This window comes from Arachis stenosperma, chromosome 1 (assembly GCF_014773155.1).
Source record: "Arachis stenosperma cultivar V10309 chromosome 1, arast.V10309.gnm1.PFL2, whole genome shotgun sequence".
Classification (NCBI taxonomy): domain Eukaryota; kingdom Viridiplantae; phylum Streptophyta; class Magnoliopsida; order Fabales; family Fabaceae; genus Arachis; species Arachis stenosperma.
The window spans coordinates 56,399,138-56,413,234 of record NC_080377.1 but is presented as its reverse complement, the minus strand read 5'-3'; the positions used below and the strand labels follow the sequence as shown (position 1 = coordinate 56,413,234).

General features: G+C 43.2%; 1 non-coding gene across 1 annotated transcript; it reads left to right on the top strand.

The window, feature by feature from the left end:
• The first annotated feature begins 460 nt into the window (after positions 1 to 460).
• LOC130956935 (small nucleolar RNA R71) lies at positions 461 to 568 on the top strand. Its single transcript, XR_009077233.1, has one exon. It is a non-coding gene; the product is annotated as a small nucleolar RNA R71 (small nucleolar RNA).
• Positions 569 to 14,097: the final 13,529 nt, after the last annotated feature.

Sequence of the window (14,097 nt, the reverse complement as noted above, 5' to 3'; positions counted from 1 at the left end):
TCTGTTGATCCTTCCATGAGAAATTTGGGTGATTTTTCCATGAAGAGTTATAGGTGTTTCCATAGGGTTCTCCCATGTAATTCACCTCTTCCATTGAAGGGTTCTCAGGATCATAGGCTTCTTCTTCAGATGAAGCATCCTTAGTACTGCTTGGTGCATTTTGCATTCCAGACAGACTTTGAGAAATCAAATTGACTTGTTGAGTCAATATCTTGTTCTGAGCTAGAATGGCATTCAGAGTATCAATCTCAAGAACTCCTTTCTTCTGATTTGTCCTATTGTTCACAGGATTCCTTTCAGAAGTGTACATGAATTGGTTATTTGCAACCATTTCAATTAGTTCTTGAGCTTCTGTAGGCGTCTTCTTCAGATGAAGAGATCCTCCAGCAGAGCTATCCAAAGACATCTTGGATAGTTCAGAGAGACCATCATAGAAAATACCTATGATGCTCCATTCAGAAAGCATATCAGATGGACACTTTCTGATCAATTGTTTGTATCTTTCCCAAGCTTCATAGAGGGATTCTCCATCCTTCTGTCTGAAGGTTTGGACTTCCACTCTAAGCTTACTCAATTTTTGAGGTGGAAAGAACTTTGCCAATAAGGCATTGACTAGCTTTTCCCATGAGTCCAGGCTTTCTTTAGGTTGTGAGTCCAACCATGTCCTAGCTCTGTCTCTTACAGCAAAAGGGAATAGCATAAGTCTGTAGACCTCAGGGTCAACCCCATTAGTCTTGACAGTGTCACAGATTTGCAAGAATTCAGCTAAGAACTGATGAGGATCTTCCAATGGAAGTCCATGGAACTTGCAATTCTGTTGCATTAGAGAAACTAATTGAGGCTTAAGCTCAAAGTTGTTTGCTCCAATGGCAGGGATAGAGATGCTTCTCCCATAGAAGTCGGGAGTAGGTGCAGTAAAGTCACCCAGCACCTTCCTTGCATTGTTGGCATTGTTGTTGTTTTCGGCTGCCATGGGTTCTTCTTCTTTGAAGATTTCTGTCAGGTCCTCTATAGAGAATTGTGCTTTAGCTTCTCTTAGCTTTCGCTTCAAGGTCCTTTCAAGTTCAGGGTCAGCTTCAACAAGGATGCCTTTGTCTTTGTTCCTGCTCATATGAAAGAGAAGAGAACAAGAAAATGTGGAATCCTCTATGTCAAAGTATAGAGATTCCTTGAGGTGTCAGAGAAGAAGAAAATTAGAAGGAAGAGGTAGAAGAATTCGAACTTAGTGAGATAGAGTTCGAATTGTGCATTGAGGAGGAGTGATACTCCATGAATAGAAGGATGTACGAAGAGGGGAAGAAAATTCGAAAATTAATTAAAAAGATTTTAAAAAACATTTTGAAAAACTTTAATTGATTTTCGAAAACCAAGAGTGGGAAAGAAACCAAGTAATTTTTGAAAAAGATTTTGAAATTAGAAATCAAAAAGATATGATTGAAAACTATTTTTGAAAAAGATGTGATTAAAAGATATGATTGAAAAGATATGATTTGAAAAACAATTTAAAAAGATTTGATTTTAAAAATTAATGACTTGCCTAACAAGAAAAGATATGATTCAAACATTAAACCTTTCTCAACAGAAAAGGCAACATACTTGAAATGTTGAATCAAATCATTAATTGATAGCAAGTATCTTTGAAAAAGGAAAGAAATTGATTTTGAAAACATTTGATTGAAAAGATTTGATTTGAAAAAGATTTGATTTTGAAAAACTTTGAAAACTTGAAAAAAAATCTGAATTAAAAACAGAATCTTCCCTCTTGTGCCATCCTGGCGTTAAACGCCCAGAATGGTGCACATTCTGGCGTTTAACGCCCAATGCACTACCTTTTTGGGCGTTAAACGCCCAACCAGGCACCCTGGCTGGCGTTTAAACGCCAGTCTGTCCTTCTTCACTGGGCGTTTTGAACGCCCAGCTTTTTCTGTGTAATCCCTCTACTGCATGTTCTGAATCTTCAGTTCCCTGTACTATTGACTTGAAAATAGAACCAAGATCAAATAAACAATGCATGCAAGACACCAAACTTAAAATTAGACACTAGACTCAAACAAGAAACATAAAATATTTTTGGGTTTTTTTTTTATGATTTTGTACTTTTTTTGTGCTTTTTCGAAAATTATATGAAAATAGAAAATAAAGGTTTCAGAATTCTCAATTTGAATTCCAGGAATCATTGCAATGCTAGTCTAAGACTCCAGTCCAGGAATTAGACATGGCTTCACAGCCAGCCAAGCTTTCAAAGAAAGCTTCGGTCCAAAACACTAGACATGGCCAATGGCCAGCCAAGCCTTAGCAGATCATTGCTCCAATAGCAAGATTGATAGAAATCAACAAGCTCTTGTGATGATAAGTTGAAACCTCGGTCCAATAAAATTAGACATGGCTTCTCAGCCAGCCAGATTTCAACAGATCATCATGAAACTCTAGAACTCATTCTTAAGAACTCTGAAAAATACCTAATCTAAGCAACAAGATGAACCGTCAGTTGTCCATACACGAAACAATCCCCGGCAACGGCGCCAAAAACTTGGTGGGCGAAATTGTGATCACTACAACTCCGCACAACTAACCAGTAAGTGCACTGGGTCGTCCAAGTAATAAACCTTACGCGAGTAAGGGTCGATCCCAGGGAGATTGTTGGTATGAAGCAAGCTATGGTCACCTTGTAAATCTTAGTCAGGCAGACTCAAATGGGTATGGGTGATATACGAATGAAACATAAAGATAAAGATAAAGATAGAGATACTTATGTATATCATTGGTGAGAACTTCAGATAAGCGTATGAAGATGCTTTGTCCCTTCCGTCTCTCTGCTTTCCTACTGTCTTCATCCAATTCTTCTTACTCCTTTCCATGGCAAGCTTATGCAAGGGTTTCACCGTTGTCAGTGGCTACCTCCCATCCTCTCAGTGGAAATGTTCAACGCACCCTGTCACGGCACGGCTATCCATCTGTCGGTTCTCGATCAGGCCGGAATAGAATCCAGTAATTCTTTTGCGTCTGTCACTAACGCCCCGCCCTCAGGAGTTTGAAGCACGTCACAGTCATTCAATCATTGAATCCTACTCAGAATACCACAGACAAGGTTAGACCTTCCGGATTCTCTTGAATGCCGCCATCAGTTCTTGCCTATACCACGAAGACTCTGATCTCACGGAATGGCTGGCTCGGTTGTCAGGCGAGCACTCGGTTGTCAGGCGATCAACCATGCGTCGTGTATTAGGAATCCAAGAGATATTCACCCAATCTAAGGTAGAACGGAGGTGGTTGTCAGTCACACGTTCATAGGTGAGAATGATGATGAGTGTCACGGATCATCACATTCATCAAGTTGAAGAACAAGTGATATCTTGGAACAAGAACAAGCGGAATTGAATAGAAGAACAATAGTAATCGCATTAATACTCGAGGTACAGCAGAGCTCCACACCTTAATCTATGGTGTGTAGAAACTCCACCGTTGAAAATACATAAGAACAAGGTCTAGGCATGGCCGAATGGCCAGCCTCCCAAAGTGATCAAAAGATCTAAAGAACAAAAGATTCCAAAGATCAGAAGATGTCAAATACAATAGTAAAAGGTCCTACTTATAGAGAACTAGTAGCCTAAGGTTTACAAAGATGAGTAAATGACATAAAAATCCACTTTTGGGCCCACTTGGTGTGTGCTTGGGCTGAGCAATGAAGCATTTTCGTGTAGAGACTCTTCTTGGAGTTAAACGCCAGCTTTGGTGCCAGTTTGGGCGTTTAACTCCCATTCTTGTGCCAGTTCCGGCGTTTAACGCTGGGAATTCTGAGGGTGACTTTGAACGCCGGTTTGGACCATCAAATCTTGGGCAAAGTATGGACTATCTTATATTTCTGGAAAGCCCAGGATGTCTAATTTCCAACGCCGTTGAGAGCGCGCCAATTGGGCTTCTGTAGCTCCAGAAAATCTACTTCGAGTGCAGGGAGGTCAGAATCCAACAGCATCTGCAGTCCTTTTCAGTCTCTGAATCAGATTTTTGCTCAGGTCCCTCAATTTCAGCCAGAAAATACCTGAAATCACAGAAAAACACACAAACTCATAGTAAAGTCCAGAAAAGTGAATTTTAGCTAAAAACTAATAAAAATATACTAAAAACTAACTAAATCATACTAAAAACATACTAAAAACAATGCCAAAAAGCGTATAAATTATCCGCTCATGAGGCACAAAAATACATCAACATGGAGGAAAACTCTCAACTTGTCGAAGCCTCAAGGTTCGGCTCTACCTACCGAGATAAAGAATCCAAGAAAAAGGAAGATCGCTTCGGAGAAAAAATCAAAAAATATCATAACTATACTCCTCTTAGGGTATCCTTGGTAGATGTTTACAAAGAAGTCTGCCATACAGAGAAAATCCCTCCAGCTCGGCCACTTAAAGGCAAAAGAGGAGGAGGAAATCGGAATGAATACTGCGAGTATCACCGACTTCGAGGGCATTCCACCAACGAATGCTTCGACTTGAAAAACGTCATAGAAAAACTAGTAAGAGAAGGAAAGCTATATCGATTTTTGGCCAATCGGGATGACGAACCAAGAAAAAGAAGAAGGGATGAGGATGTTGGACGATCTGAACGATCACCTCGCACACCGGAAAGACATGTTCACGTAATACACGGCGGATTTGCCGGAGGAGGAATCTCCAAATCATCCCGAAAGTGACACCTCAAAGAAGTATACCACGTCGAAGGAAAAAAGGAAGTCCCGGACATCCCAGCAATCACATTTACCAAGGAAGACGCATCCGGAATCATCTCGGGACACGACGACCCCATGGTCATTACGATCATACTGGCCAACGCCAACCTTCACCGTACATTAATTGACTAGGGAAGCTCTGCAGACATCTTGTTCAAAACTGCCTTCGACAAACTAGGTCTAGATGAAAAAGAGCTAAGAGCATACCCAAACAGCCTGTTCGGACTAGGAGATGCCCCAGTTCAACCGCTGGGATACGTCTTGCTGCATACAACCTTCGGAAAGGGGAACCAGTCCCGAACACTCAAGATAGATTACATCGTGGTCGACGTAAGCTCAGCCTACAATGCCTTAATAGGTCGGACAACGTTAAATCAACTCGGAGCAATAGTTTCAACCCCACATCTATGTATGAAATTCCCAACTGCGGAAGGGATAGCTACAATAAAGGCAAATCAAAAAATGGCACGTCGCTGTTACAACGAAAGCCTAAACCTCCGAGGTGAAGGAGGAGAGTTTCACACAATCGAGCTCGGTGGAGTTCAGAGGCGAGAAGAACTCCGACCACAACCCGAAGGAGAAATAGAAAGAATCCAGATCGGAGACACCTCGGATAAAACAACTAATATTGGCACGATCCTGAAAGGAGACATGAAGGAATCACTAATACGGTTCCTACGAGATAATGTTGATCTCTTCGCATGGAAAGCTGCCGACATGCCAGGTATTGATCCCAAACTAATGAGCCACAAATTGGCAGTCTATCCGGGATCTCGGCCGGTACAACAAAGACGAAGAAAACTTGGATCAGAACGAACTCAGGCTGTAGAAGAACAAGTACAAGCGCTACTTGAGGCCGGGTTCATAAGGGAAGTCAAATATCCACTATGGCTAGCAAACGTCGTCTTAGTGAAAAAGTCAAATGGGAAGTGGCGAATGTGCACCGACTACACCGACCTCAACAAAGCCTGCCCAAAAGACCCCTATCCACTCCCAAGCATCGACGCTCTAGTGGATGCTTCATCAGGATATAAGTATCTCTCATTCATGGACGCATATTCAGGGTACAACCAAATCCCCATGTATCCACCAGATCAAGAAAAAACCTCGTTCCTAACACCAAAAGCAAACTACTGTTACATCGTGATGCCTTTTGGTCTCAAGAACGCAGGAGCTACTTATCAAAGGCTAATGAATAAAGTTTTCGCAGATCACATCGGAAAAATCATGGAAGTTTATGTAAACGATATGTTGATAAAGACACAAAGCGAAGATACATTGTTATCTGACCTGACTCAAGTGTTTTCTACTATCAGGAAACACAACATGCGGCTCAATCCCGCAAAATGCACCTTCGCAGTAGAAGCCGGCAAATTCTTGGGCTTCATGCTCACACAAAGGAAGATTGAAGCAAATCCAAACAAGTGTCGAGCCATACTCAACATGAAGAGCCCAACCTGTATCAAAGAAGTACAACAACTCAACGGAAGGTTGGCCGCTCTATCCCGATTCTTAGCAGGGGCTGTGATAAGATCTCTTCCCTTCTATGCTACTTTAAGAAAGGGAAAACAGTTTGAATGGACGACAGAATGTGAGCAAGCCTTCCTAGACTTCAAGGAGTTCTTAGGACAGCCACCTATCCTATCTCGGCCACGAGAAGGAGAACCGCTCATATTATATCTCGCAGTAGGGAGCCGGGCAATAGCCTCAGCACTAGTTAGAGAAGACGAACATGGGCAAAAACCCGTCTACTTCATTAGCAAAGCACTACAGGGATCTGAGCTGAACTACCAGAAAATAGAAAAGTTTGTCTACGCTCTGATCCTCACATCCCGGCGGCTTCGCCCATATTTCCCAGCGCATACCATTAAAGTTCGAACCAACCAACCCATAAAAGGGATATTGCAGAAAATAGATCTAGCAGGAAGAATCCTACAATGGGCAATTGAGTTGTCTAAATTCGATCTCCAATACGAGGCACGTACAGTAATCAAATCGCAACACCTGGCCGACTTCATCGCAGAATTTACAGACATCCCGGAAATCCCCATAGAATGGAACATATACGTAGACGGATCCTTGAATAAAACAGGAAGCGGTGCGGGTGTGATAATTGAGAGCAACCAAGGAACTCAACTTGAGCTCTCCCTTAAATTCGGATTCCCGGTCTCAAACAACCAGGCAGAATACGAAGCACTATTAGCTGGTCTGAAGCTGGCTAGGGAGGTTGGAGCTCGGAAACTCAACATCTACAGTGACTCACAAGTCATCACCTCACAAATAACAGGAAGCTACCAAGCCAAAGATCTGACCATGAAAAAATATTTGGATAAAACTAAAGAACAGCTCGGACAACTCGGGGAATATAGGATCCACCACATACCTCGTGAACAAAATGCCCGAGCTGACGCCCTTTCAAAATTAGCCAGCACCAAACCAGGGGGCAACAACAGAAGCCTCATCCAGGAGGTATTACATAACCCGTCAATAGCGGAAGAAGAAAGAATCCTAGCCATAATAGGTCGGGATCAAGGATGGATGACCCCCATAATAAACTACCTCAAAACAGAAGAACTCCCTACAGATGAAAAGGAGGCAAAGAGGCTGAAAAGGGAGGCACAGTACTACACTATCATAAACAACACGCTGTACAAAAGAGGGATATCAACACCTTTACTAAAATGCGTACCAACTTCCAATACAAAGGAAGTCTTGGAGGAAGTACACAGTGGCATTTGTGGAAATCATCTTGGAGCACAAGCTCTCACCAAAAAGGTACTCCGAGCGGGATTCTATTGGCCAACTCTACAAAAGGAGGCTATAGAATTTGTAAGGACATGTCCACCATGCCAGAAGCATGCCAACTTTCACATTGCCCCACCAGAAAAGCTCATCAGCGTGACCTCACCCTGGCCATTTGCGAAATGGGGACTCGACCTACTCGGACCCTTCCCACAGGGATCGGGACAAGTCAAATTCCTCATAGTAGGAGTAGACTATTTCACAAAATGGATCGAGGCAGAACCCCTGGCCAACGCCACCGCTCAAAGAAGCCGAAAATTCCTATATATGAACATTATTACGAGATTCGGGGTACCATACTCCATCACCACGGACAACGGTACCCAATTTATAGAGGCAGGCTTCAAAAAACTGGTGGCCAACTTGAACATAAAACACCAGTTCACCTCTGTCGAACATCCCCAAGACAATGGACAAGCCGAAGCGGCCAACAAAGTCATATTGGCCGGATTAAAGCGGAGGCTACAAGAAGCAAAGGGGCCGAGGAACTACCACAAGTCCTATGGGCATATCGAACAACACCCCATTCTACTACAAACGAATCACCATTCCGACTAGCATACGGAGTGGAGGCAATGATTCCAATAGAAATCGAAGAAGGATCTCCCCGAGTAGTCCACTACAATGAACAAGCAAACTCCCAACTTCAGAGAGAAGAGCTCGACTTGTTACCCGAAATCCAAGAAAGAGCTCGGATCAGGGAAGAAGCTCTAAAGTGATGAATGGCCTCCAGATATAATCAAAAGGTAGTACCGAGAAGTTTCGCAGAGAATGATCTCATCCTAATCAGAAATGATATTGGAATAACTCGACCCGGAGAAGGAAAGCTGGCAGCAAACTGGAAAGGACCTTACCAAGTCATTGAAGTACTGGGGAAGGGCTACTACAGACTGTCCGAGCTTGATGGACGGGAGCTTCCTCGATCATGGCACGCCTGCAACCTAAGAAGGTACTACAGTTAGGAAAGGTAAAGGATCTCACTAAATGGATGCGCTCTTTTTTCTGAAAAGGTTTTTTAATGAGGCACCATGTCGAGACCTAGGAACAAGGGAATTCCCACATGTATATATTTGCATTTTTTTCTTTGAATAAAGTTTATTTAGATATTCTACACGATTCCAAGACACATTAATCTGAAGTATTCATCGTCCGATTATAAAGCAACAGGTCGGCAGAAAGTGAAAAACAAATTCACTGCGCGACCACGATAAAGACAATCGTCCGATAAAGGTGAAAACGCGATTCACCCAAAGGACGATCTAAAGATGCCAACCATTTTCTACAAATTGGCAAAGATGAACACAGAATAATGTAAGAAGTTATCGAAAGCAATCCAAAAAAGAACCTGACGAGGTCTTACGGATAGCTAATATAATAACTTAAAAGACTGGCCGACATTCAGAAATCAGACCAAGTCAACCCAAGTTATAAGTAAACCCTGGAAAGAGGTCTGGCCAACCCTATTAAAGAGGATTACTTTAACTTAGAAGGGCCTGACATAACAAAGTCAGCCCAAAACTAAAAATTTATACAAGTAGTCCTTGAAAGAGATCTGACAAAGATCCAAGAAAGAGGACTACGAAGAATAACTTAAAGGAGACCGACATAACCAAATCGGACTCCTACCATTAAAAAGTTATCAAAGTAATCCCTGAAAGAGATCTGACAAAGATCCAAGAAAGAGGATTACAGAAATAACTTAAAGGAGACCGACATAACCAAATCGGACTCCCACCATTAAAAAAGTTATACAAGTAGTCCCTGAAAGAGATCTGACAAAGATCCAAGAAAGAGGACTACGAAAAATAACTTAAAGGAGACCGACATAACCAAGTCGGACTCCTACCACTAAAAAGTTATCAACATAATCCCTGAAAGAGACCGAGTAAAGGCCCAGAAAAGGGGATCACGAAAATAGCTTTTGAGGGGGAACAACATAAAGAAATCGGTCATAAGGCGCTAAAGAGCGAGGAAACCGAGAAACAAGTCGGACCCCCCACAGGCACGGCCTCAAAAGGATCCAAGCTACAAACGATAAGCACGCAAACAACCTAAAGAGGCCAGACAGCAAAATTTCAACAGATATCATGCATAATACGATAAAAGCTTCTAGAGGTCACCACAAAACCAACCTCGGAAGCTACTTTTGTTTTTCAAAAGGAGTTGCAAGGCAGACAACTAGAAGTGTCAAGAAGAACAAATAAAACAAAGTTCAAAAGCCCACAAACCGGGCTATTTACACAAAATATCCAGAAAAAGATCAGCTAAAGATCGGGAGCTTTCCCGGCAGCATCAGTATGAGGAGAAGGAGGACAAATCTGAAGGGGCACAGCATCTACGGTCCCATCCTCCCGGTTCAGAATCTGGCATTCCGGATCAACAGGGGGAACAGAGAAGGTCGACACCTTAAGAGAAGGCACGGGGGGAGGATCAGTCTCATCATTATCCTGGTCGTCAGGGACAATCTTACCATCTCTCACGACATTGTCCAAGCTAATGAGAGTCAAGTCGGCATCAGGAGCAACAACCCAGAACTGCTCCATCAGGTTCTCGGAGGCAGCAGTCACGCTACCCACAAGGTGACCTTGAAGCTCACCATAATTAACCCGAGCTGTTTCCAAGTCCTCCCGAAGACGCATCAATTCCCTATAAGCCGAGACATAGCTATCCTTATGTTTCAATGCCATGTCTTCGGCTAGCTTCAAAGAAGCAGCAAGGGCAATAGAGCTGGCCTTCTCACCCTCCAGCTCCTTCTCCACCTTGGCCAACTTCACCTCCAACTCCTCCTTCAGACCCTTAATTCGATCAAATTCTGACTTGGCCTCCTCCATAAAAGATTTGGTAGCATGAACCGGAATCCCCTGAATTGTTCGAAAAATAGCCGCACCCATATGGGCCATCTTCACACTATTTTGGGTAATAAAATACAAATGCTTTAGAAGAGACACGTCGTCCATGGAAAGCCCACCATAGGGGGCAATTTGCTGGTCAACAAACTCAATGGCATCAAAGTTCGGAGCATCCAAGTTAAAGGGTTCGGATGTTTTTTGCTTTTTCAAAGGTGGGGCACCAGAAGCAGTAGCAGAAGTTTGAGGAGGATCGACCTGATGAAACTGGGGAGTAGGAATTACTTTCCTCGGCCCAAGGGAACTCGGCACCGGGGGCTTCAGGGGGACCTATGAAGATCCCTCGCCGGCCACCTTGGCCGAGATGTTTAGAGCAGCAGTTGCCTTCTTTGCCCTTTTGAAGGCCTTTATAGAGTCGTTATTCTTTGACATCTCTACAAAACACAAAAACAGTCACGACAAAAAGCTACAAAAGAGGAAGAAAAAGGAAATAAGTACAGAAACAAGTCAGACAAATACCCAAAACAGTCCGAACCAAGGATGGGTCATTCAAAAACCTTTTTGTATCAAGATGGGGCGGTTTCCCCCATAAATCCTCAAGAACAACAACAAAAGCACGCTCAACATCATCAAGCATCTCCCAAGTATAACGAGACACTCTCACATCCCTCTGCCACTCTAGAGGGAAAGAAGGCTCATCATTTTCGTCAAGAAAAAAGGGGCGGGCCCCCTCGACAGCACGAACCTTAAAGAAGTAATTCTTGAAATCCTTAAAAGACTCATCATACATAGCAAAAACTTTGTGGCCCTGGGCGGACCTGAAGGAAACCCAGGAAGCCTTCTTTTTTGAAGAACCGCCAGGCTTAGCAGAAACAAACAAATAAAGAAACAGAGTCTGGGAAGGTGTTACATCTAGTTCACGGCAGAGAAGTTGAAAAATTTTAATAAAACCCCAAGAATTGGGGTGAAGCTGGGATGGAGCAATATTACACGACCACAACAGGTCGGTTTCAAAAGCAGTAAAAGGAAAAGTAACATTCAACTGGCTGAAAAAGTATTCATAGGCATAAAAGAAGGGACGCTCCCTCTCAATGGAAGTCGGAAAGCAAACCCTCTCATCAGAATCAGGAGCAACAAGCTCGTAATTCCCCTCGCGAGCATTGTTACCACAAATTCTATGACGCTTCCTCAGCTCTTTGCGAAATTCAGCGTCCACAACGGAAACACACAACAAAACAAGGGAGTCCAGCCAATCGGACATCCCGTCGGGAACTTTGGAAGACATCTCTACAATGTTATTGCGAGAAGACATGAGGCCAACTAAATCCTACAAGTAAGAAAAGAAAATGAGGTTTCTACAAACATCTCGGACAAAGGAGAAAACAACTCGGTCAATACTTCTCAGGCAATGAAAAGCAAGAAAAGGAGAACCCCAAGACTCAAACTAAAGTCCTGGGGCATCCTTTGGAGGCAGTAACAAGGCAAGGTTTCCAGAAAAATAGTGTGAAGTTCACATCCCAGCATTTTTCAAACAAGAAAAAGACCTCAAACAAGCAAGCATTTTCAGAAGCATAAGTCATCACTGTGTACCAAACAAAAAGCATTCCCAGAACGTCAAAACGCGCCAAGCAGAAATTGCTAAAGGTATGAACTTTCTCAAAGTCAGAAACAAAAACAATCAAGCAAAGCAAGGAACAAGATGTAGATTCTCTATTAGAAGCAACAACAAAACCCTAGAAAGCCTCGACGAAAATGTCAAAAGAGCGCACAAAAGAAAGCCAAGGAAAACACATTTACAGCGACAAACAAACAAGATCATGAAAAGGTTCAAACTTTCAAACATGCAAAATCAAAGCTTCACCAAAAAAATGAAAAGTAAAGCCACGAAAGAAACAAGAAAGTTAGTACCAACCTGAAAAAGCAGTGAGCTTCAAAGAAACTGAAGATGGAAATCTGGGAACACCTTCTCGCAAAGAAACGCAAACAAAGAGCAATGTCGCAGGGAGAAACGTGAAACTCCAGGCAAAAACAGAAGCTCCAGGAACACCAAACGACGCCGCAAACACAGAAAAAGGAGAAGCGCGAAACAAAAATATAGAAGAGCGGAGAGAACGGAGAAGAGAAGTTATGAAAAGGGCAAAAGAAGAGAAACCGTTTCTGGGCTTTCAAAAATCAAAATAAAGAGCCAAAAGGAAACGGGGTAATTAATGCTAAAATTAAGGAAAGCATTAAACCCTCGCACATTCCCAAAACGCCAGTATAAAAGCGCGCGCCTTTAGAGGAAACGTTCTACATTCAAAAGATTCTACAAAAAGAAGAAATCGACAAAAAGCTTGAGTTCGGCTTCATCATGAAAGGACCGAAGTCAAAAACTCGACCTCAACAGAAAGACCGAACTCAAGCAGGGGCACTTTTCATACCTTGGGTCGAGCTGTCCGACCCGGGATGTTCGACAGACAAAGCGACCGACCTCTTCAGGTCAGGACAACCCGACCTCTCCTCAAAAAGCTCGGCCAAGTCACAGGAAAGCCCAAATGAAGGGCCCAAATAGAGGAACGTGCCCCAAATCCAAGGGCAGCCCAAGCCCATAGAGATAAAGGCGGTTCCCTTAAAGATGACGTCACTTAAAGATAAGATAAGATAACTAACTTATCTTATCCGCAGGAGGCCACATTTCACCATTATAAATACACTGGAGCACCCAGGTATAACTCATACTCTGATTCTACTTAATACCTGCTTAATACCCTTGCTAACTTAAGCATCGGAGTCCCTTGCAGGTACCCCCCACCCTCCGGGGACGAAGGATCGGCACCATCACCAAGTCCAACAAGTCGGATACACCAGCTCCGGCCGCTGTACACCTGCCGGACACGTCGGCTCCGACCAACACAGAAGGTCTCGTTCGAGATCGACCTACAGTTTCAGGTGACCCTCGGAACACTACTCGTACTTCAACCTGATGGATGTGATGATCCGTGACACTCATCATCATCCGTCCCTATGAACGCGTGCCTGACAACCACTTCCGTTCTACAAGCGAAAGCTAGAGTGTGTATCTCTTGGATTCCTGATGCACGACGCATGGTTGCCCTCGCCTGACAACTGGGCCTTCCATTCCATGAGATCAGAGTCTTCGTGGTATAAGCTAGAATTGATGGCGGCATTCATGAGAATCCGGAAAGTCTAAACCTTGTCTGTGGTATTCCGAGTAGGATTCCGGGATTGAATGACTGTGACGAGCTTCAAACTCGCGATTGTTGGGCGTGATGACAAATGCAAAAAAATCAAGGGATTCTATTCCGACATGATCAAGAACCGATAGATGATTAGCCGTGCCATGACAGAGCATTCGGACCTTTTTCACTAAGAGGATGGGATGTAGGCATTGACAACGATGATGCCCTACATACAGCTTGCCATGGAAAGGAGTAAGAAGGATTGGATGAAGGCAGTAGGAAAGCAGAGATTCAGGAGCAGCACAGCATCTTCATACGCCTATCTGAAATTCCCATCGATGATCTACATAAGTATTTCTATCTTTATTTTCTGTTTATTTATTATTATTATTCGAAAACTCCATAACCACTTATTATCCGCCTGACTGAGATTTACAAGATGACCATAGCTTGCTTCATACCAACAATCTCCGTGGGATTGACCCTTACTCACGTAAGGTTTATTACTTGGACGACCCAGTGCACTTGTTGGTTAGTTGTGCGA